This window comes from Bufo bufo, chromosome 1 (assembly GCF_905171765.1).
Source record: "Bufo bufo chromosome 1, aBufBuf1.1, whole genome shotgun sequence".
Lineage (NCBI taxonomy): Eukaryota > Metazoa > Chordata > Amphibia > Anura > Bufonidae > Bufo > Bufo bufo.
The window spans coordinates 662,179,315-662,205,083 of record NC_053389.1 but is presented as its reverse complement, the minus strand read 5'-3'; the positions used below and the strand labels follow the sequence as shown (position 1 = coordinate 662,205,083).

Sequence of the window (25,769 nt, the reverse complement as noted above, 5' to 3'; positions counted from 1 at the left end):
TTAAACTGATTAACCAATTAAAAAGAAATGTGAATACATTCTAAAAAAAGTATATTTGACATAGTGTCTTATACCATATCAGCTGTGAGAACAAATATTCCCCATGGTTTTTCCATTGCTCATTAACCACTTCCTTACCAGGCCAATTTTCCAATTTTCTCAATGGGCCTTTCTAACTGCAAATAACTATTTCATTTCTGAGTGAACCTACATGCATTTGATACTATTTTTCACAGGACACATTAGTCCTTTCTTTTTGCCATTGGATGACAGATATTATATTAAAATAATATTGATATTTCAGGACAAAGCATTTCTAAAACCATTACTGCATGTTTGTATTGTAAAAATGGATGCTGTTTGTGTAATTTACTTAGTGGCTGGGCTCACCGCAAACTTCCAATGACTAGAGTGCATTTTAGTGACCTATTTTTCTACTGCTGGTTCTATGGCACCGTACTGCCAGTACAAATATTGCACAGAGCCAGAACATTAGAAACTCCTTCAAAGTTACTTTTTTAAAATGTTGACCCATAAGGAATTCATATTTGGGAAATATGGATATTTTTGGCTTTTTTATTTAAAGAATTTAAAAAATATATGTGCTTTCACACACACACACACACACACACACACACACACACACACACAAAACTTGTACTAAATATAGCTAAAATGAATTCTTATATTTATTATGATAGGAAAAGGAAAAAAGTGTGTATGTTTGCATATTTTACAAAGTTCCCTATACTGTTGCTAAATGTAAGCCCACCACATTTACAGTTAACAGCCTACCGCCCCGATATATACAGTTGGCAGGCAGTAAGCAAGTGGTTAAGCTATTCTTTTTCCATTTCATACTTCTAATGGTTGCCCTTGGAAACAGTCAGCAGTTCTATAGTTTGCTGTCTGGCATGTGACTTGACACCTTTACAGTCACTCTGCAGTTGTCTTCTGAATTCACACAATGCAAAGTAGAAAGAAACTGGCAATATTCTGAATTTAGCTTTGGACATACATTTAAGGAAAAGTGAACCTGCCACATTGAATATGCAGTCCACCCTGCAGGTAGCATGCTGTAGAGCTGGATGAGATTAACTGATAGTCCGCCATCTTCTGCACAAGTGGCACATGGCACAGTAGACTGACTGTAGTAACTATAGATAGGCTGGTTGAGATTCTGTACGCTGCCTATGTACATTTCTTTCCCCAGGTTCTCAAAGTTGCTGCAGGGGCACCATAATCAGTCACCTTGAGTCCTGCTGCTGTCTGCCACTGCGTGAGCAGATATTTGCTTGTAGTGTTACAGTGGCCCCTAGAATGAATTTCACAGGTGGATTTTGATGGCCAGATAATTGGGCAGATTATCGGGAATGAACGTTCCTACAAACGCTCGTTCCCGTCAATCTGCTCATATAAAGTTGCTGCCGATCACCGGATGAACGTACAAAACACTCGTTCATCGGGTGATCCTGTCATTAGTGCAGGCACCTGGGCATTGTTTCTGGGCAGCAGATCGTGCTGACTAAACTGATCTGCTTTCCAGAAACAATGCAGTAGCAATCTCTCAACCTCATACTGTGGAGGTGATCGCTGCAAGTAAATGCAGCACTTCACCTCCACTGAGCGAGCAGCCGACTGTCGGGAAGGAACGCTTCCTTCCCAACAATCTGCTACTGCTCTGCGCATGTGACTGGCGGCCTTACCTATATGAGTGTGCACACAGAGACAGCTGTCCAGCACTGATAAGACCACCCATATTCCACGGCACTTTACAATCAGAGGGTAAGTGCACAAATATTTATACAGGATCTGTCGTTTTGACCACACTCACTACGTTCCGTTTTTGTGAGGGTGTTGGTTTTTTAGACAATAAGGCTCCATTGCATGAATAAGACATTTATATGCAAATTGGGCGTAGAAGAGTTTAGCTGATCAAGTTCTGCAGTCAGCATACTGTGGTGCTAGTGATGAGACTTGGGAGTACTTGTAAGTAATGTTTACGTTGGCTGAGGACTTTATCCAGTGCTTAGAATGTGAGCAGCGATTCAGTGTGAACTTTCCGTTCACCCTGTTTAATGACAGAATCAACAGTAACAGTATACGTGATGGGAGATGCTCTCCTTTTTCGAGCAGAAGGGATAGCCCCATCAGTTACTAGCAGTGTAAGAGACAATCACAGTTTCCGAGCTATACAAATAGGTACAATATCTGTCCCAGCTATGCAGTAAAGTTTATGTGCAGCTGGTCTGTGAGGTCTTCGGTTTTAGCATGCTGAGAAATGAAGTCATGATGCTCTCGGTGAACTTTCTTATCTAAACTTTCTTAGTTTTACTAGTGCGGAGCTTTCAAAGTTCTTAAAATGTATAAAAGCTGTTGGCAGGACTCAAGATTGGATTGTGTGGTCCATTACCCGATTCCGTTGTTGGAATAAAACAAAATTACTTGTAACACCTAAGAAAGTCAGTTCTACAGCCATTGTCAATTTATTTCAAATACAGTAATAGATGGTGGCATATGTAGAAGAGAGAGGGGCGAGTTTTGGATGCCTAATCATGGGTCAGCTAACAGGTTGCAATGCGGCGTATTCACTTTCTTTAGGTGCAATGCAGACAGCGATACTCTGTGACATGTGCTGTGGCCAAAGTCAGGTTTCCTGGTTGACATCAGCATCCTTTATAATAATCACTTATGAAGGTAGCTGTAATTTTGTAATGTATTTCTCTTAGCTTTATTGCTATTATCTTCTGTTCTGGGCTGTGGTCAATGACCGTGTCCATGCAGCTCACATTTCCTGTGATGTTATGTCCATGGGCGTGGCAAAGCAACAAAAGGGGCAGTAATAGGGCAATGTCTCCTTAACTAGCTGGGAGGAGCTATAAACTATCTAGGTGTTGTTAGGGGCAGTGTTGGGGGAGTGTCTATGTAACTAGCTGGGGCGGAGGGGCTATAAACTAGCTGGGTGGGAGGAGCTATAAACTAGCTGGGTGGGAGGAGCTATAAACTAGCTGAGCATTGTTAGGGGCAGTGATAGGGGAGTGTCAATGTAACTAGCTGGTGGGAGGAGCTATAAACTAGCTGAGTGGGAGGAGCTATGAACTAGCTGGGTGTTAGGGGCAGTGATGGGGGAGTGTCTATGTAACTAGCTGGTGGGAGGAGCTATAAACTAGCTGGGTGTTGTTAGGAGCAGTGATAGGGGAGTGTCTATGTAACTAGCTGGATGGGAGGCGCTATTAACTAGCTGGATGGGAGGAGCTATAAACTAGCTGGGTGGAATTTGCTATAAACTAGCTGAGTGTTGTTAGGGGCAGTGATAGGGGAGTGTCTATGAACCTAGCTGGGTGGGAGGAGCTATAAACTAGCTGGGTGGGAGGAGCTATAAACTAGCTGGATGGGAGGAGCTATAAACTAGCTGGGTGTTGTTAGGGGCACTGCTGGAGCTGTGGCAGAGTAAGAAGTGCCTCATGGGTTTAGTTGGATACAGGAACAGGAAGTGCTACATACCGCATGGAAACCAGAGTGATTGGTACTGTATGATGAAAACAAGTCAGGAGAATCCAAACTGAAATTTTATTTTTTTTTTAAATTGGGGAATGTGGGAATGAACACGTCTGTTAAAAACGATATTAATCCTAGAAAACCACTTTAAAGTAGACAGTTACAGTGGATGTGGGTGTAAGATGTACAAGGCCTGTAACCTTTACTTCTTGGAAACAAATGCTTACAGAGATAAACACAATCTGAATATGTTCCAAATGTGTGACTAAAGGCAATGATTGACATTCTGTTACAGTCTGGATTCTAGTCCGTTGCTGCATTTACCATTTTTCTTTTACCAGTGGAAACAATTCTCAAGTTTATTGTCAGCAGTGGGTTAGTTAGATTTTCCAGCATTAGATTATTATACATTGTTACAAATAAATTGCCATTCCACACCCTGCCCAACTCTCATGTGCCCAGCCACACCCTCTATGATTCCCCTATGTTCCAGATTACTCTTTTTTTCCAGCTTGTCTATGTACCAGACGATACCCTATGTAAGACTCCCTCTCATCACTCATTCCCTATATCTCTCGTGTCAGACCACTCCTCTTCCAGCTCTTACATCTGTTGTCAATAAAACAATGAGAAGGAAAATTTCAGCATCAAATGTCTAAATAAAAATAAGGCACAGACAATGATTACAGAGATATGTTGATGTTGATGACATATCCTCAGGATAGGTTATATATATATATATATATATATATATATATATATATATATATATAAAGAAACATCCAAAATAGGGCAGCACTCCTCCAGTACTGCAATACAGGTGCCTGCGTCCAACCCTTGACTTCTGGTGTATAAATATAAAAGGAAATCCACGGCACACCTTCTGTAAATGGCAAAAAAACAGTGTCTTTATTTACACATGTCACAGCAGCAATGTTTCGGTCCTCTTCCAGAACCTTTCTCAAGCCAAGACTTGGCTTGAGAAAGGTTCTGGGAGAGGACCGAAACGTTGCTGCTGTGACATGTGTGAATAAAGACACCGTTTTTTTGCCATTTACAGAAGGTGTGCCGTGGATTTCCATATATATATATATATATATATATATATACAGTACAGACCAAAAGTTTGGACACACCTTCTCATTCAAAGAGTTTTCTTTATTTTCATGACTATGAAAATTGTAGATTCACACTGAAGGCATCAAAACTATGAATTAACACATGTGGAATTATATACATAACAAACAAGTGTGAAACAACTGAAAACATGTCATATTCTAGGTTCTTCAAAGTAGCCACCTTTTGCTTTGATTACTGCTTTGCACACTCTTGGCATTCTCTTGATGAGCTTCAAGAGGTAGTCCCCTGAAATGGTTTTCACTTCACAGGTGTGCCCTGTCAGGTTTAATAAGTGGGATTTCTTGCCTTATAAATGGGGTTGGGACCATCAGTGGCATTGAGGAGAAGTCAGGTGGATGCACAGCTGATAGTCCTACTGAATAGACTGTTAGAATTTGTATTATGGCAAGAAAAAAGCAGCTAAGTAAAGAAAAGCGAGTGGCCATCATTACTTTAAGAAATGAAGGTCAGTCAGTCAGCCGAAAAATTGGGAAAACGTTGAAAGTAAGCGCTATTTGACCATGAAGGAGAGTGATGGGGTGCTGCGCCAGATGACCTGGCGTCCACAGTCACCGGACCTGAACCCAATCGAGATGGTTTGGGGTGAGCTGGACCGCAGAGTGAAGGCAAAAGGGCCAACAAGTGCTAAGCATCTCTGGGAACTCCTTCAAGACTGTTGGAAGACCATTTCAGGGGACTACCTCTTGAAGCTCATCAAGAGAATGCCAAGAGTGTGCAAAGCAGTAATCAAAGCAATAGGTGGCTACTTTGAAGAACCTAGAATATGACATATTTTCAGTTGTTTTACACTTGTTTGTTATGTATATAATTCCACATATGTTAATTCATAGTTTTGATGCCTTCATAGTCATGAAAATAAAGAAAACTCTTTGAATGAGAAGGCGTGTCCAAACCTTTGGTCTGTACTGTATATCTGATTGGTGGGGTCTGACTCCAGGCACATCTGTCAATGAGCTGTCTGCTCCTGTGATCCTCCTGACAGCTTACCAAGCACAGCGCCATACATTGTTTAGTGGCTGTGCTTGGTATTACAGCTCAGACCCATTCACTTGAATGGGACTGAGCTGTGCCTAGGCCATGTGACCGATGAACGTGACGTCACTGTCCTAGTAAGAGGCTGCAGCTCTTTGTAGAGCGCCACAACCACCTTAATCAGCTGATTGGCGAGGGTGCTGGGAGATGGACCCCTAGCGATCAAATATGAATGACCTATCCTGAGGATAATCTATCAATATTAAAATCCTGCACAAAAACGGTTTTGTAAAAAAGGGTCAGAATGGCTTAAAGGGAACCTGTCACCTCCCAAAACCATCCCAAGCCGCCAGCAGTACCTGCGTGTAGCCAGCAGTGCTTCTGATGATGCCTTTCTTCCTGAAGGCAGATGCAGCAAAAGTACTGAAAAAGTTGTCTTATCCCCTGTCGGCGCGCTTCTCCAAACGGCCTCCTTGCTTCAAGTCACGGTAACCACGCCCCCTTCCCTGGCCCTTCGCTGTGACTGACAGCGCTTATGTACGAGAGTTCGGTTGCCTTTGCCGAACAGCTGGCTGTCAGTCACAGTGAAGGGGCAGGGAAGGGGGCGTGGTTACCGTGACTTGAAGCAAGGAGGCCGCTGCCCCCTTGACTTCAAGCATGTGTGGAGAACTGCGCCTGGCGGGGGATTAAGTACTTTTGCTGCATCTGCCTTCAGGAAGAAAGGCATCATCAGAAACACACTGCTGGCTACACGCAGGTACTGCTGGCGGCTTGGAATGGTTTTGGGAGGTGACAGGTTCCCTTTAAAAAAATAAAAAATAATCATTACTGCTATTGCGACACTGCTCTGGTCCCTGTCGTCCTCTACTTCCTGGTCCCTGCTTAGAATTAGCTGCTTAGTCAATCGATGGCACTATTTAAAAGTGTTCTTGGCAACATATTATCCATGGCTGGTACAAACACGCAAAAAATAAATTCTTACTGGAATAAGCTAAAATCATTGTGTTCATTCATTCGAGCACCAACTTTTTCAGTCTCAAGTATCCAATGCACATTCGCAGCAAATAGGCATGTCTATCAAGGTGAGAGGGGTTCAAATAACCTTTTCTATACCAGAAGCATCACAAAAATCTTGATTAGTGTAAAAGAGTTGTTGCCTCTCCTGAGATTATATCCACCATGCCTATGGTGCCTTCACACGCTGCGGATTGTGTTGCAGAATTTTCCGCGACTGAAAATCTGTTCTATTCACTTCAATGGGGATTTCAGAAATCCATGTTATTGCTGCCCCTTTCAAATAAATTGAACTGATGTTTAGTGAGTTGGAGTAAAATATGCCAAATTTCTTAAGGGGCGCATGTCTCTTAATAGTCTGGTGCCTCATGGGCTGTGTGCTATGAGCAGACACAGATTTGCTCTATAAGTTGCACAGTTTTCTTTTGTCAAACCCATAGAGATCATGCCCCTCTAGTTAACCCTGGCCACTTCTCTCACCCCCAAAAAAGAGACGAGTCCCTAATTATTGCTGAAATATTATGTGAAATAATTTGCAACTTTTTGTACAACACAAAACAGGTATAAATCACTTAAAGGGGTTGTGTGGGCTTTTACTATTGATGACCTATCCTGTGGGGTGGGGTCCAACACACTAAAAACTCTACTGATCAGCTGTATGAGGAGACGGCGCGCACGTGCTATCTCCCGCCTCTCTTCCTGTTCACCGCTGCTTTGTCATAGACAGCAGCGGTGAACAGGAAGAGAGAAGGGAAATGGCATGTGCGCGCCGTCTCCTCATACAGCTACCGGGCGTTGGACCCCCTGATCTGATATTGATGACCTATACTGAAGATAGGGCATCAATAGTAAAAGCCAGACAACCCCTTTAATAAATTCCCCACATTATTTCCATACTCCTTGGACATGATAATGGGTGCACCCTCAGGTGCCACATCCAGACTGAATATGCATTCACATTTCAGCCTGCCTATGGCTAGCCTCATTATTGATATGTCATTTAGTAAACCCATTTTATTCTAGTACACTTCAGAGATGCAAACAAACTGGCGAGCAGATGTGTTGTGCCATAACTAAAAGGGGTTTCAAGGGCGGTAACTTTATCTCTTAAGAAAACCTCTTTGGAATTAGTAGTGAAAATGATGTAGTGTATCATAAGGTAAACTAACTGGGATAATGGCAATGATAGTGGATGACACTCTTATTTTAGGGTTTGTGTACAGTGTAGTGAATATACCATTAGAGTTACCTGTTTAAATACCCAGTGTGATAGGGAGCCAACAGTGAAACATTCTGTAGAAGTGTCAGCTGAGTTCATCACTCAGTCTCATGGTTGGAAATGGTGTTTTCTGTGGTACTTTTTGAGGGCTGAGGGCTAAAACACAGAGACCAGATGTCAGATAAAAGTGTATATTGAAATATGAACATGTGCACATATACACTGGCACCATTCCACAGGTAAAGGCTTTTTCTGGTGTTTTTTATATAGGATTCTCAAAATACCTTTAATCACACATATTTTAAACAACTCACTAACAACACATAAAAAAGTCTTAAAACATTAGTGCTAGTGTTTTGTTTTTTTAAACATGTTTAAAGGGTTTCTGTCACCCTGCAAAACTCATTTTTTTTTTTTGTATAGTTAGATTGCTCATAGTGCGATATAGCAGAATATAATGCTCTTACTTACTTTCATGCGGCCGATTCTTTATAAAACGAACTTTTATAATATGTAAATGAGGGCTCTACCAGCAAGTAGGGCGTCTACTTGCTGGTAGCTGCTGCAGAAATCCGCCCCCTCGCCGTGTTGATTGACAGGGCCAGCCGTGATCTCCTCCTCCGGCCGGCCCTGTCAGTAATTCAAAAATCGCGCGCCTCGCGTCATTCGGCGCAGGCGCTCTGAGATGAGGAGGCTCGTCTCCTCAGCACTCCCTCAGTGCGCCTGCGCCGATGACATCACCGAAAGAGAAGACGTCATCGGCGCAGGCGCACTGAGGGAGTGCTGAGGATACGAGCCTCCTCATCTCAGAGCGCCTGCGCCGAATGACGCGAGGCGCGCGATTTTTGAATTACTGACAGGGCCGGCCGGAGGAGGAGATCACGGCTGGCCCTGTCAATCAACACGGCGAGGGGGCGGATTTCTGCAGCAGCTACCAGCAAGTAGACGCCCTACTTGCTGGTAGAGCCCTCATTTACATATTATAAAAGTTCGTTTTATAAAGAATCGGCCGCATGAAAGTAAGTAAGAGCATTATATTCTGCTATATCGCACTATGAGCAATCTAACTATACAAAAAAAAAAAATGAGTTTTGCAGGGTGACAGAAACCCTTTAACACTTGGCTTTTAATAATAATAATAATAATAATAATAATAATAATAATAAGAGGCCAGTTTTTTCCAGCCAAATAAAAATGGGTGTCAATGGGCTCAAAGGGGCCTTAAAAACATAGAGAATGGATGCTCACCCTCTCGATGCCTCCAATGATGCTGTTCTGATTCTAGCTGCTCTCTAATTCCTGTCCCAGCTTGACACACTGGAAATGCCAGAAAAGGCTGTTGAAAGTCACTGGTTTGGGTGGGTCCACACCATGGCCAGTGACTGGCTGAATGGGCCTTTCCTGCCATTTCCACTTTGTTGATCTGGATGTGGACTTGAGCAGTGTCAGCAGCAGGTGATCAGTTGTTATCCTTTTTGTTTATATTTATAAGCCCCTCTAAGTCCATTGCCATCACTTTTTATTTGTCTGGAAAACCACTTTAATACTTTTTTGGTCCACATTTTGTTCATCTGTTGCAAGTTCTGACAACTGTTTGCCCTCTACTTGCATCTGAAAACCTTAGGAGGGATATTTGCGTCGTATAAAATGATGACATTGCCATCTAACCCAACATTGGGTTAGAGCTGCCACTCCTTCTAAGTTTTCCCTGCCCAGCGGCTGTAGTGACCTGCAAACGGGATTTTCAGAACACTACTGTGAAGTGAAAGTCAATGAAGGTGCTTTTTACTGCCGGACATGAATAATAGTATATATTTAGCTCTGTTGCATGCCCAGTAGAAGTACGTAAGGCAACATATGTATATACGGTACCTGCACAGAAAATTTTCTGAATAATTAACAAGAGTCTAAATAATAAACATATTAAGGAACATCACTGGAGGGCTTATTGTTTGGATATGATTGGTCTTTTTGTTCTGCAATCTTTATTTGAAGAGAAAGATTTACACAACAACCAAACAGTTAATGTAACATAAAGTAACACAGGTATGGCACAATCACTGTTCATAGGTGCAAGTATGAAAAAGTAAAGTAGCAGATCAGCATTACAACATGATGGTGGCTATCCTTTTTTGTTGAATGGCAAGCAAATGAACAATATAGGGAATTCCTAGAATCAGGGGTGACTGAGCTGGGCATGCTCAACACCGTCCACGCCAACCGGGGACTCCACAAAACCAGGAACTGAGTAAAAGATCACATCTTCCACATGGAAAGTTCTTACAAGCAACTATAGCCAGCCACATTTGAATAGTTGGGAGAGAGGGATTCAACCAGTGCAATGGTATGAGTAGTTTGGCTGTCATAATTAACAAACCTGGAAGAGAGGACTTAGCTAGAGGGCAGTTAGAGGCTGGAAGGTTTAACAAAACCAGCTGAGGTGTCAGCAAGATGAACATAGAGCATATCTGATTAATGGTTCTCTCAACAGCTGTCCAATAAGGGGTGATATCTGGGCAGTCCCACCAAATATGTTGGAGGGACTCTGGACAGTGTCTGCACCTCCATCATGTGTCCGGGAAAGAGGTGTACATCTTAGCAACCACATCATGTGAGCAGTACCATCTGGTAACAAGCTTAAAGGAATTTTCTTGCAGGCAAAATCACCTAGAAAAGCCATGAGTCCTAGCAAGAATAAGCTTAACCTCCAAATACCAAATACTGAGGTCTTGATGGGGAACCAGTGATCACTAGTTTATGATATAGGCTAAAGAGAAGTTGTCTTGGAGGAGTCTGCATACTAATAATATGCTCTAACCACAGTGGGTCCTGTATTTGTACATGCAGAAAAAGAACTGAACTGTGCTCTTGAAATGCATATAGCAAGAGTGAGTCCAATGACCAAGTCCAAAGACAGAAAGACACTGGGAAAATAATCATTGGATGTGTAGAAAGAAGATGGAAGGTCCATGGGTGCAATAAAAAAGGATTTTTTCTTTTAACGGTTTCTCCTGCCTATCCAGGACTTCAAGGGAAAATCTAGGTTTTTAAGTTGGGAGGTGGTAGCTTGCAGCAGGGGAATGTATTTAAGCTTGAATGCTCCAACATTTGCAGAGAGTTTCAACCGTAGGTATTGAATATAATATCTTGCCCAAATGAAAGTGCAGCGAGGTCCTTTTGCTCCAACGCAGAGACAATTAGTCCAGTAAGTACCCACCTCTTGGTGCCCTGTTACATATCTGTAAAACATGGAGCATAATATGGTCATATGCATGAGAGCTAACTCTTCTCCTTCGAGTGAGTGTGCACTGACATGTTTTGACTTTGACCAGTATTTTCTGTAGTCACTTCTACCAGAGTGGACTTAGAAAGTGACTGCGTCATTCTGGTATCTTTCAAAGGAGTAACTTTTATTGTGTTCTGGAGGAAAAATGTCTCTTTATAGGGTGCAGTACATTTGTCCAAAATCTAGAGATAATCATTTACAGCTGAATTGTCCTGCTCTTGTTGAAACAAGTGACTGGGATGTACAGTTTCATACCGCTCCATGACTAAATTGTCCTCAGATGACCTATCACTGGGAGGTTTCCTATATCTGCAATATGGGGAGACTCCTTAAAGTGCTGCCACTTGGGATGTTGCGCATTTAACACCCTTGGCACTCAGGACTGTCAAGCCTATTCTCTAGATGAACATGAATAAAAAAATAAAGGGGTTTTTAAAGAGCTTTGTCTTCAAAGCCAACAGCTGGATAATCTCTCAATGGAGAGAATGTTTGGGACCACATGTGATATAATCGTGAGATACACCCAGGACAAGCTAAATAACCACATCTGATTAATGTTTTCTATCCAGATTATTCTCGACTCTGTAATGCTTACTAGTATGACCCAAGAAAAATATTGCCTTCAGTATGTGCTTGTGAAAACAGATACCCAACAATGAACAGATCATAGTTCTCTGCATGGAGACATTCCAGTTTGCATAATTAAAGCCTCAATACTTAGTGAAGTGCCATGCACACTTGCATTGCTATATTTAGGTAGCAATCTGTTAAGTAATAGTGATGTTTTGAACTGAACCGCTTCTCTTCTTTTAAACTTACTGTGGAACAACTTTCAATGATTTCATTAGTAACTTTATAAATTCCTATGCACTGGGCTCCCCCTAGTGGTGGCCGTAGACAGCTAGTTTTATAAAGTATGCAGGAAAGCAGGAGACTTATCCATGTATTTATGCCGGTTGTCTGGTGTAAATACATTGAGGAATATGGTGTTCCCTGGAATTGGTGCTATATTTATGAAGCAGCTGTGCCACTTTTTCCAAAATAGAAGTTGGATTAAGCAGGTGAGGCAGAGTGTGACTTTTTTAATTTACTTTTTTATAAAAAATATTTACCTCCTAAAAAAAAATTCTTGGGAGTGTTTGATGCATGTGTACTAAGAAACTGAGTAGGGAAAGGGGCCCATAATAAGTTTTGCCTTGGGACTATGAGATCTGTGTACATCCTTGGGTAATTCTGTTTTAACTTCCTCTATTTTCTTGAGGATATGTGACGGGCAGCTTGTTATAGTGCCCAAACATATTACATAGTGAATTGACCCTGCTGAAATGACAAAATCTGTTGACAGTGTGAAAAGTACCTTAATTTATGATCTTTATATTTCTATGTTACATTCTATGAATTTTATGTATAACAGTATCACAGTCTAATATTACAGGCAACTTGAATGTGAATGTATATCAGGCTCGAATCTTCTTCTGGATATCCTTATTCTGGTTAGCAGTGGAAGCAGTTTTTTAATATTCACATATAAATTCGAGAGGGACTAGCAGTGTCCCTTACTTTCACAATTGTCCCATCCATGACATTGGTAGCACTCTTTACAAAACCTTAGTAGATAGTATCTCAGCTCAACTATAATGCCCATGCTCTTTAAAGGGGTTCTCCGGGAATTAAGAAAATGAAAATACTTAAATATTACTTTATTATGAATATATATTCTCAAATAGTTCACACAAAACCTGTCCTGATCACACATGAGGACAAGTTACTTTACAACACTGAGGTAAAGAGCTGCCTCCTCCTCCTTCTCTGTACTTGTCAGGGATTATGATCCTAAATACAGATGATAAGTACTTTATCTGAATCTCTGGGGAATTTAGTTCATGAGGAGACATGAAGTACAGAGAGGATGGACAGGACAGGCTGTGGTAATATGTTGCTGTGGTAATGGAGACTGTAAACAAGTGCTGCTGCTCATTAGCCACACCTCACCCTCCTCTCATGTCTCCTCATCATCTCCATTCCCACAGAGATTCACCTGTATTCAGGATCATGATTCCTGACAAGCAGAGCAGCAACATGAGGCAGCACTATGGCTCATTGTGGTGAAGTAACTTGTCCTCCTTTGTGATTAGCAGCCATTTTATTTCTCTAATGATTGCTCCCTAGACAAAACAAGCCATTCTAAGTAATGAAAGGTATTTGTGAATATATTTATTATAAAATAATTTCTAAGTATTTTCATTTTTTTTTATTCCTGGAGAACCCCTATAAAGTTGGTATTCCACCATTACTGCATGTACAGTAGTAGTCAACAAAAGATTCTAAAGCTCCCGTTCCACTTAAAATGTAACTTTTATTTCTCCAGCAAATGTAAAAAAGGGACAAACAGCATAGCACTGATGTTTCAACCATTAAGGCTACTTTCACACTAGCGTTTTTGCTGGATCTGGCAGGGTTCAGCAAAAACCCTTCCGTTACTGATAATACAACCATCTGCATCCGTTATGAACGAATCCGGTTGTATTATCTTTAACATAGCCAAGACAGATCCGTCATGAACTCCATTGAAAGTCAATGGGGGATGGATTTGTTTTCTATTGTGTCAGAGTTAAATGGATCCATCCCCATTGACTTGCATTGTGGGTCATGACGAATCCGTCTTGCTCCGCATCCCAGGTTGGAATGCAGACCGCAGCATGCTGCGGTTTGCTCTCCGATGTGAGAACGGAACAGAATGCATTTTGGAGCATTTTGTTCTGTTCAGTTACGTTTTGGCCCCTTTGACAATGAATGGGGACAGAAAGGAAGCGTTTTTTCCCGGTACTAAGAGCCCATGACGGATCTCAATGCCGTAAAATATAAACGCTAGTGTGAAAGTAGCCTAAGGCCTTGTTATTAGCTTGAAAAATCCTCTATTTTAAACTGTGCTGCCACAGTATATTATTTGTTGCTTACTTGTAATGCCCCTGCGTCTTATGGGGTGAGTACTAATCAGCGCTTCCGTTATGGAAACGCTGTTTAGTACCAGAGGGCCGGGAAGCGGTGAAAGCTCTGTACTCACCGCTTCCTGGTCTTCGGCTGTAGGCTGTGCAGGGCTGCGCCCAGTGTGACCTCACACTGTGCGCAGCCTTCACAGCCGACATCCGAGGATCAGGAAGAAGAGAGAGAGAGCGCTGGTCCTGAGGAGCGGCGGCGTCCAGGAGAGGTAAATGGGGGGCTGATATATGAGGCTGGGGGGCTGATATATGAGGCTGGGGGGCTGATATATGAGGCTGGGGGGCTGATATATGAGGCTGGGGGCTGACATGAGGCTGGGGGCTGATATATAGCATTGGGGGGCTGATATATGGCATTGGGGGGCCGATATGAGGTCTGATTGAGGGTCTCATTAACATTGGGGATCTGATTGGGGCTGTCAGCTGAGGTCTGATTAACATTGGGGGTCTAACTGCTGGTCTGACCTGAGGTGTAATGGAAAAGATTTCTTTCTTATTGTTCTCTAAAACCTAGGTGCGTCTTATGGGCCGATGCGTCTTATAGGGCGAAAAATACGGTATCTCTTGAGCTAGAACCAGTCCTGTACCTCACATGGATTCAGAGTTCGCCACAAATAGAATTCTAGCTTAAATCAGGCGCAGGATTTACTTTATTTTGAATTTATAAAGGTCCACACGCCAGAATAGTAAATTTGTCTAATAGGGATTCGTATAGACAGGGAAAAGTGTGACACTATTATTAAATCTGCCCCAATAGGTTGCTCTGCGAAAACATAGACTATAGCTGCAAGTGAATCTAAATGTTTTGGAAGAAACACATTTGGAACAAGCTTTCTTCATCTGCCTCATGTATGCAATACATCATAGCATGAAGCACAAACATAGCTTGTTTCCAGTCTACAGTGATTTGGTGCCAGTTTTTGAGCTCTTGGGTAGTACCAACTGCAGCAAACTCGCTATGTATGCAGTCTTGATAAATAATCCGTCAGATATTGCAGGCATTATATGAATTGAGACCTTTCTCATTTTGAACAATATTAAGGGTCCATTAAGACATCCGCAGGTGGTTTGCGGTCCGCAAATTGCAGATCTGCAAAACACAGAAACAAGCAATGTGCGTTCTGCATTTCGCGGACCGCACATTGACAGCACTATAATAGAAAATGTTCTATTTTTTCCGGGAACAGAATTGCGGATCCGGAAGTACGGATGCGGACAGCACATAGTGTGCTGTCCAAATCTGTTCCGGCCCCTTTGAAAATCAATGGGTCCGCACCCATTCCACAAAATTGCAGAACGGATCCGGACCCAAGTTGCGGACGTGTGAATGGACCCTAAAGGAGTTTTCCGGGATTCATATCCTCAGGACAGGTCATCAATATATGATTGGTATGGGTCCAACTCCTGGCACCCTGGCTGATTAGCTGTTTGAAGAGGCTTCAGTGTTCCAATGTAAGCTGCAGGCCAGTAACGCCACTTTCATTAGTCAAATGGCAGAGGCGCATGTCAGGCCCATATAAATGAATGGGTCTAGCTGCAATACCAAACACAGCCACTGTGAACGGCACTGTGCTTGGTTTGCTGTGAGGAGGCTGCAGGACTCACGGGAATATTGTGGACTCTTCAAACAGCTGATCATACTACGACTAATCAGATATTGATGATAGGTCATCAATATAGAAAACCCCTTTAATTCTTCTGGATATGAGATATCAAAATGTTGATTTCGGTAAAAATCTATATATATAAAGAAGGATGTATATATGTGTGTGTGTATGTATGTATGTTCTGCGATCACTCAAAAAAGCTACCATTGATTTCAACGAAACTTGGTATACACATCCCTTGCTACCTGGAAAGAAATCTTGTGGGTGTCATACGCCCCCACACAGCAGCTGCATGGAGTTTGTATGCTCCAACTGTTTTTGCTACACACATATTGCTCTGTAACTCAAAAATGTATCGATCAATTTCTACTAAACTTGGTACACATATCACTTACTATCTGGGAAAGAATACTGTGGAGGTAAGATGCTGGTACACAAGGAGTTTCTGTCTGTCCCTACGTCTGTCTGTCTGTTCTTTATGCGCGACCAAACGACTGGACCGATCTTCACCAAATTTGTAGCACAGGTACATCAGGTGTCACGGAAGGTTTTACACTGGTTCTCAGCTCTCTAGGACGTACCGTTCCTGAGATATTCCCCAAAAATTACCTACATTAGCCAATAGAAGCCTGCAAGTCTTTCTCTTCAAATCCCAACTGCCATACACACGGTCACATGTCTCTTATCAGCCAATAGAAGCTCACAGGCTCTTAGTCTCCACATACACACAGTTTTACTCCAGATTTCTATAACAACCCAGCCATTTTTCTTCACTGCTGAAGGCCAGGTTTAGGCTAGGGCTACACGACGACATGTGTTGCGCGACAATAAGTTGCACGACACTTAGGGCACAACTACATTGCTACATGTGTCGCACAACATTGATGTCGCACCAATGTTGCGCAACAATTTTTATAATGATAGTCTATAGTGTGGCACTGTGACATGTGACATGCTGCGACTGTGACGCGACAGTCGCAGAAAAATCCATCTTGGATGGATTTTTTGCGACTGTTGTGTCACAGTCGCAGCATGTGACATGTCGCAGTGCGACACCATAGCCTATCATTATAAAAATTGTTCAGACAAAATGTCGTGCGACACGTCGTCTTGTAGCCCTAGCATTAAAGGGGCAGGGTACTGTTAAAGAGGTGGGTTGCTGTGAAGGTCAAAGTTAAGGGGATGGGCTGCTGTGGAGGTCCTATTTTAAAGTGGCAGGGCACTGTGGGGGGATCAGTGTTAAGGGGTGGGGGACTGTGGAGTTTACTGTTAAAGGGGCGGGGTGCTGTAGAGGTCACTGTTTTGGGGGATACTGTTGATATTATTTAACGACACACACAAACATGAAATGAAATAGATTAGGCCTCATGCACACGACCGTTGTGTGCACCCGTGGCCATTGTGCCGTTTTCCCTTTTTTTTTCGCGGACCCATTGACTTTTAATGGGTCCGTGGAAAAATCTGAAAATGCACCGTTTTGCAGCCGCATCCGTGATCCGTGTTTCCTGTCCTATTTTTTTCACGGCCAACGGTTCACGGACCCATTCAAGTCAATGGGTCCGTGAAAGAATACGGATGCACACAAGATTGGCATCCGTGTCCGTGATCCGTGGCCGTAGGTTAGTTTTTATACAGACGGATCCGAAGATCCGTCTGCATAAAAGCTTTATCATAGCTGAGTTTTCACTTCGTGAAAACTCAGAACCGACAGTATATTCTAACACAGAGGCGTTCCCATGGTGATGGGGACGCTTCAGGTTAGAATATACTAACAGAACTGTGTACATGACTGCCCCCTGCTGCCTGGAAGGTGCTGCCAGGCAGCAGGGGGCAGCCCCCCCCCCTGTAGTTAACACATTGGTGGCCAGTGTGGCCGGCCCCCCCTCCCTCCCCTGTAGTTAACTCATTGGTGGCCAGTGCGGCCGGCCCCCCCCTCCCCTGTAGTTAACTCATTGGTGGCCAGTGGGCCCCCCCTCCCCTGTAGTTAACTCATTGGTGGCCAGTGGGCCCCCCCTCCCCTGTAGTTAACTCATTGGTGGCCAGTGCGGCCGGCCCCCCTCCCTCCCCTGTAGTTAACTCGTTGGTGGCCAGTGGGCCCCCCCCTCCCTCCCCTGTAGTTAACTCGTTGGTGGCCAGTGGGCCTTCTCCCCTCCCTCCCCCTCCTAATTAAAATCTCCCCCCTATCATTGGTGGCAGCGTAGTGTACCGATCAGAGTCCCAGTTTAATCGCTGGGGCTCCGATCGGTAACCATGGCAACCAGGACGCTACTGCAGTCCCGGTTGCCATGGTTACTTAGCAATTTGTAGAACCATTATACTTACCTGCGAGCTGCGATCTCTGCGTCCGGCCGGGAGCTCCTCCTACTGGTAAGTGACAGGTCCGGCCGGGAGCTCCTCCTACTGGTAAATGACAGGTCCGGCCGGGAGCTCCTCCTACTGGTAAGTGACAGGTCAGGGGAGGGAGGGGGGCCGGCCGCACTGGCCACCAATGAGTTAACTACAGGGGAGGGGGGGGCCCACTGGCCACCAATGAGTTAACTACAGGGGAGGGGGGGGGGGCCGGCCGCACTGGCCACCAATGAGTTAACTACAGGGGAGGGAGGGGGGGGCCGGCCACACTGGCCACCAATGTGTTAACTACAGGGGAAGGGCTGCCCCCTGCTGCCTGGCAGCACCTTCCAGGCAGCAGGGGCCAGTCATGTACACAGTTCTTTTAGTATATTCTAACCTGAAGCGTCCCCATCACCATGGGAACGCCTCTGTGTTAGAATATACTGTCGGATTTGAGTTTCACGATGTAACTCAAATCCGACGGTATATTCTAACATAGAGGCGTTCCCATGGTGATGGGGACGCTTCAAGTTAAAATATACCATCGGATTGGAGAAAACTCAGATCCTATGGTATATTAACTCCTGACTTTACATTGAAAGTCAATGGGGACGGATCCGTTTGAAATTGCACCATATTGTGTCAACGTCAAACGGATCCGTCCCCATTGACTTGCATTGTAATTCAGGACGGATCCGTTTGGCTCCGCACGGCCAGGCGGACACCAAAACGACTTTTTTTTCATGTCCGTGGATCCTCCAAAAATCAAGGAAGACCCACGGACGAAAAAACGGTCACGGATCACGGCAAAACGGAACCCATTTTTGCGGACCGCAAAAAAATACGGTCGTGTGCATGAGGCCTTAACTATACTCGTGCGAAGCCGGGTCCTTCTGCTAGTAAATGATAAAACCTGCAGTTTTCATGTTGGCCACTAAATGTTAACATCACAGAGGGTTAAACGGGTTGTCCAGGATTATTATTATTTTTATATTGGATCAAGTTAATACAAATAAACTGATTTCCAAATTTACAAGTTACTAATTTGAAAAAATGACAGGTCAGGTTTTCCCATTGGTGGTCCCACAGATAGCCAGGTTCAAGTCTGGGGAATTAGGGGGCCAGGGCAGTACTTGGAAGTCTTGGTCATGCTCTTCCAATCAATGTTGGACATTTCTAGCCGTGTGACATGTCGCATTGTCTTGCTGGAAGATCCCATTCGCCCCAGGGAAGTCAATCAGCTTGTATGGGTTTACGTTATCTACAAGGATGTATTCATGTCCAAATCAGTTGAGAGTGCGTTCCACATGAATGAGATCAGTGGAGGTCCAATTCCGATACTGCTATGAATTTTTTTTTCAGCTGCCAGAGGTGCAGTGACCATCCGTTTGTTTTGGAGCCCCATACGCAGTAGGATTTTTTGAACTGTTGTTTTAGACACACGTCTGATAGGCCCCTGGTTCATTTTGCCAGTGAGCTGCTCCACTGTAGCATGTCAGTCCGCTCTTGCGCACTTTTGTAGCTGACGTTCACCTCTCGCATCAATGGCACTCGGTGCTCTGCAGTTTCCTTGCATTAATACCATTTGTCCACTCACGATACACTTTCACCACAGCAGCACGCGAACAGTTGACAAACTGCAGTTTCACCCTCGGTCTGAAAGCCAAATCATCCCTTTTTGAAACTCTGATGAATTGCCCCTTTTACCCAAGGGTACACCTTATATACCCAACAAGCCAGCTCAAGACACATGACTTCCTTCATGAGCTACGCGCTGCTGACATTGAAAGTAGGACGTGGTCATAAAAGTATGACTCCACCATGTATCTGGTGGGTCAGAGCTGACTTGTAGTTTTTGCATGTTATATAATAGCGTATAACAGTGTCATTATGAGACAGAAGACATTTTAAAGTATAATGATATTGCTCAAATCAATGATTTTTGATAGGTTTATCTAGTGACCCCATAGCATTACTGTATACAGTTAATTCAATGCTAAAAGGGTTTATCTCTACCATCAAGGGTTAATATATTTGTAATCTGTGTTATGTGATTCCAAGAGCTGAAACGGGAAAACAGATTAGTTATTGGGCCCTATTCAGAAGGAGGGTGGCTGGACCTGCCCCCTGTGAGGGAGGAGTTGTGTAGTCTGATTGTATCAGCCAGAGAGTCTGGCCTAGACAGCCGAAGTGTGAGGAGCCGCATAGGTCTGTGCAGTGTAAAGCCTACTACAAGGGGTTCTCCATCTCTACATACTGAGGACAAGTGCTAAACTTCTGAGAGAAGGAGCAAGGCCTCATAGACTGTATAGGATAATAAGGGGCAATGCGTGATAGCAAAGGTAATGCACGTCTTTGCTGGTTGTAGAAAGGGTTAATTATCTCTGGCACTCACCAGGCTTTTACAACTAATTAGCTACCCATTGGAGGATCTGTACTCCGCAGTGAGAATGGACTTGCAAGCATTTGGTCTATTTGAAAAGTTATCTAGATTTAAAAGGTTTATCCCATGATTATTGTGAAATATGAAAATCATACATAATCTAGTACATGACAACCTTTTGCTAACAAATCTAGAACCAACTCTGTACATCCCATGTATCCAGAGATCTCCCAGTTCCTCACCACAATTGTTCTAGTAGATTTATTTTAAGCTGGCAGTTCAGGGAGTGTGTCCTTTCTCAGAGGGTGCGTCCTGTATCCTGCAGCCAGTGGCAGTTGAAGGATAGAACTGAGCATGTGCTTCCATCTCAGTGAGCAGGTCAAAGAAATTGGAAAAAGAGCAAACAGCAGGTGGCGCTATATAGATAGATTTCATTAACTATAATACATTTTTAAGTAAATGTAATAGAGAGAGACTATACAGCCTGCTTTCTCATATACAGCCTTGGAACGATTGCGTATTGTGTATTTGGAAAGGATGATCTTATCCTTGCAAACGTTATTCGCCAAGAATACCTTAGTAGAGCTTGTTTGACTTGTTACCTACTGGCCTCCTTACTGCCCTTTACCCAACACCTGCACTGCTGCTCAAGTACAGCAGGGACAGTTTTGATATATTTGACAGTGGATGTGTCCCTCTTCACACAATTACTCAAATTACATTAAAGTATCTGCCCCCAAAAAGTGGCACAAATTGGAGCAAATGTTGGAGCAAATTTAGTGCAACTAGGGTTTCTACACTTTCCAACTTGTTTCTTAGTAAGTCTACCAGTAGTTGGTGTAGAGTTAGACAAAAGTGTCTATACCTGCACCACATTCATCATCCAACCTGAGCCACTGTGATGTTGTGCAGGTCTAAACAGCCTATCTAAGTTTACACAATCTACTATATGATTAGTAAATCTGGATCTTTGTGTGTGTTATAAAGTCTGCTCAAGTCGTTCATATGCAAAGTAACTGGAAAAGAAACAGTGAGTGTAGTCACCATGCCCCCATCTGTATCTGAGGTGAACAGTTTTTATTAGTCCTATTATTTAATATTATAGTGCCATTCATTCCATTGTTCTGTATATATCAAAAGGGGAAGTCTTGTGAAGATCAGAGATTACGTGTTGGAAGGTACCGGGAGATCAGGTCACAGATATATGGAGGGGATAGGTTGTAAACGGACTGGTATGTCATATTTATTTGTACTTGAATTTATGGGCAATGGGGAACCAGTGAAGGGATTGAGAGAGAGAGAGAGAGAGAAGAGAGAGAGGAGTAACCGGGGAACAGGTGGATTAGTTGGGCAGCAGAGTTCAGGATAGACTGGAGGGGTGCAACAATGCTAGATGGGAGGCCACAGAGGAGGATATTGCAGTAGACTAGGTGGGAGATGATGAATGTGGAGATCCGGGAGATATGGGACTCTATGAGCTGTCTCTGGCTGAAGATTGAGAAGAGCAGGGGTCCTAGGACAGAGCTTTTAGGGATACCAACAGAAAGGGGGCAAGATGAGGAGGTGGTGTGAGTAGGAGACACTAATGAGGTCATTTATCAAACTGGTGTAAAGTACAACTGGCTTAGTTGCCCATAGCAACCAATCAGATTCCACCTTTCATTTTTGACAGTTCCTTAGGAAAATGAAAGGTGGAATCTGATTGGTTACTATGGGCAACTAAGTCAGTTCTACTTTACACCAGTTTGATAAATGACCCCATAAATGTCTGGTTTGTGAGATATTAGGTGATCCAGGAGACCAAGTCTGTGATGCCAAGAGATAAGATAATTTGTAACAGAAATGAGTGAGTGATTTAGGGCTATATGACCCCAGTACTGTTTTTTTCCTGGCATTTGAATAAAAAAATAACAGCATTTTACTGTTTTGTGGTTATAGGGGACCTCTTCTTTCTTAAGATAGGTGGTGGTTCCCTAAGTTTAATCACTAATGATAATAAAAAGATGGCATGTCTGTCAATCATACTCTTGTGGAGCTAGAGGATCAAATAATATAAGTAGTGGTCCAGAAGGTTAAGGGATAATACACCTACTAAACACTGGGCTAATTAATATTATCCTTGGTGGTCTATGGGTTATAGACAATATGACCCTTTTGTCTAGAAGTTAATAATCATATTCAGTCAGTCAAGGGATTAAACCATTGGACCTTACTGACAGTAATTAGAGATGACCGTAAATGGAACATTCTTATAAAGGAGTATATACAGATTCTTTGATATAAATTAGTTTTTCTTGCTGATGATTCCTTTCTTGTTAACTTGTGCCAAGTAGGGTTGCCACCCGGCCGGTATCTAACCGGCAAGGCCGGTATTTTAGTGGCCCTGATGGTAATTTTTTTCTACAAGGCCTGTTACTAATGAGCACTTCCATTGTGGAGGCTCATTAGTACAGCTTTTAACCCTCCCTTACTTGTGATAATATAAAATAAATATAAGAACTCCATTTGCTCGCACTGCGGGGAACACTCGCTGCTGATTGGAGGACAGGACCTGCGAGACTTCATCACGCTGGAACGCAGGTCCTGTCCTGAGCTTCCAGTCAGCAGTGTTCACCGCAGCCTAGCAAATGGATGAGGTGAGTTCTTTTTTTTCTTTTCTTAAGAAGCAAAAAAGGGGGCACTAATGGGGACATTATTCTTACTAGGGGCACGAATGGGGGCATTATTCTTACTGGTGGGCACTAATGGGGGAATTATTCTTACATGGGGGAATTATTCTTACATGGGGGCACTAATGAGGGGCATTATTAATTCTGGGGTGCACTAATGGGATATTATTCTTACTGGGGACACGAATGGAGCATTATTCTTACTGGGGTACTAATGGGGGCATTATTCTTACTGGTGGGCACTAATAGGGGAATCATTCTTACAGGGGAGGCACTAATGAGGGGCATTATTAATTCTGGGGCACACTAATGGGGGCATTATTCTTACTGGGGACACTAATGAGGTATTATTCTTACTGAGGGGGACTAATGGGGGCATTATTCTTACTGGGGCACACTAATGAGGCCATTACTATTACTGGGGGGCACTAATGGAGGGCATTAAATCTGGGGTGCCCTAAGGGAATCATTACTATTACTGGGGGCTCTAATGGGGGCAGTATTAATTCTGGGGGGTTCTAATGAGGGCATTACTATTATTGGGGGGCACTAATGGGGGCATTATTAATTTTAGCGGACACTAATGTAGGCATTAATATTACTGGTGGTCACTAATAGGGGCAGTATTAATTCTGAGGGGCAGTAACGGGGGCATTCTTAATGCTGGTAAGCACTAATGGGGGCATTATTAATTCTAAGCGGCACTAATGGGGACATTAATATTACTGGGGGACACTAATGAAGGCATTAATATTACTGGGGGTCATTAATGGAGGCATTAATATTATTGGGAGCCACAGTATGACAGCGAATTAACACCCCTTATTAAGCCACACCCCTACGCTTAACTTGGCTGGTATTTTTTGTTGGGAAAGGTGGCAACCCTAGTGCATCAGGCGAAATATACTATGTGGTGGAAGCACGGCCTATCATTACTTATTCTGGAGCACAGTTATCAAAACTGAAAGGAAAACTGTCTTTGTGGCCTATAGCAACCAATCACAACACAGCTTTCATTTTACCATGGCAGTTTAAGAAATGAAAGCTGAGCTCTGATTGGCTGCTATTAGCAACAAAGATAGTTTTCCTTTTAGGCAATTTTGATAAGTGAGGTCCAATGTCTTTTACACTACATTCCCTTCTTAAGAATGAATCCAGTGTGATTTCTTTAACCCCTTAAAGACTGTGATTCCTGTGCCTACTAAGTGGAGTAGGGACATTGGTTATAAAATGGTTATAAAAATAAATCTTTTGGCGGTATACCTTAGACAAGTTTTTGCCTATTTTGGTTGTATTAAAAGAGCACTACACTTGTCGCATTAAGGTAACACCTTTCTATGTGTCCTATTAGCGCCATATAGACATCATAGAGGAAAGTCCCCCACTCTGGGTCCCTTTCTATGAGCAAGAGTGATCAGCTAATTGAGTGGCTCCCGCTCTGACCTAACCAGTCCAATGATTATCGGACATTCATTTGACTGGCCAGCATGTAATACCACATTTGTCCCTCCAAGGGAAAAGTATGGCTGAACAAAAATTCTAGCAAAACAGAAACAGCTTTTGTATGTTTATGGCCATTCTTTTTAAGTAATTCCATTGAAGAACTCCTGTCAACTCTCCTGCCAATGTAGAGCAATAGATTTAATTTTCATAGCTCTGGAGTGATGTATATGCTATAGGATTTTATTCCAGTATATAGTAGTCAAGTTGAGTTTAGTGATTTAAAGGCTATGTACACCATTGGGGGCAATTTTTATTTATGATTGCACTGTACTCATTTTTGGCTAAATATCATATTTTCAATTGGCCTTTGTTAAAAATATTGAGCCGTTCTGTCACAAAGGGTTAACTGTTTTTCTAACTTTCTAACTTTCACTTTGTGCCAGTCATCTAATAAACCTTATTTTAAAACTACTAAGAGGTCTTAAACACTTATTTAAGCCACATTCTTATCAGTAAGATAAGAATTGAGCTTTAATAAGTGTTTCTAAGGTCAGAGAGCAGAGATAAGGAGTCTGCGTCTGCAGCATCTCGGCTCAAGACCAATTGAAAATATGATTTTTAGCTCAAAATAAGTACAATACAATAATATAAAAAAAATACCCCCAAAGCTGTACATAGCTTTTAAATGGGTGCTGCCGTTTCAACAAATTTTCTTATCTGACAAAAATACTATTTTCTCTACTTATGCGCCACTTATTCTTCTTACCTCTGCCTCCTACACTAATTATATTTTATTTGTTCACATTTCTCTGATAAAATCCATCTTGCAAAAGGCACAGCTCACAGAGGAATCAGGTTAGAGCTGATCTCAATAGAAGTCTATGCACGGGAGCAGGGGAAGTAGGCGGGAGAGGCTGAAGTGAGATAGAGAGCGATAGAAAGACACAGACATAGACTCCTGGTTCCCCAGTGCTGGATTCATAACTACACTTCTCAATACTACTGTGCAATGTTCATCATACTTCTTCTATTGAGCATGTGCTACAGAGAGGTAGGGGAGCAGCTAGTCTTGACCCCTTCTGCAGCGATAACAGACAAATAGTTATGGATCATGCTGGGGGAAATCAGGTGATAAATTAAAGCTACAAGTCATATAATGGTCAGAAATACAAACACATGACAGCTTATTCTGAAAAGTCAACTACAAT

General features: G+C 42.8%; 1 protein-coding gene across 1 annotated transcript in view; it reads left to right on the top strand.

The window, feature by feature from the left end:
* FBN1 (fibrillin 1) overlaps positions 1-25,769 on the top strand; it is a 261,436-nt gene that overhangs the window by 27,093 nt on the left and 208,574 nt on the right. The gene's annotated exons all lie outside the window — the stretch shown is intronic.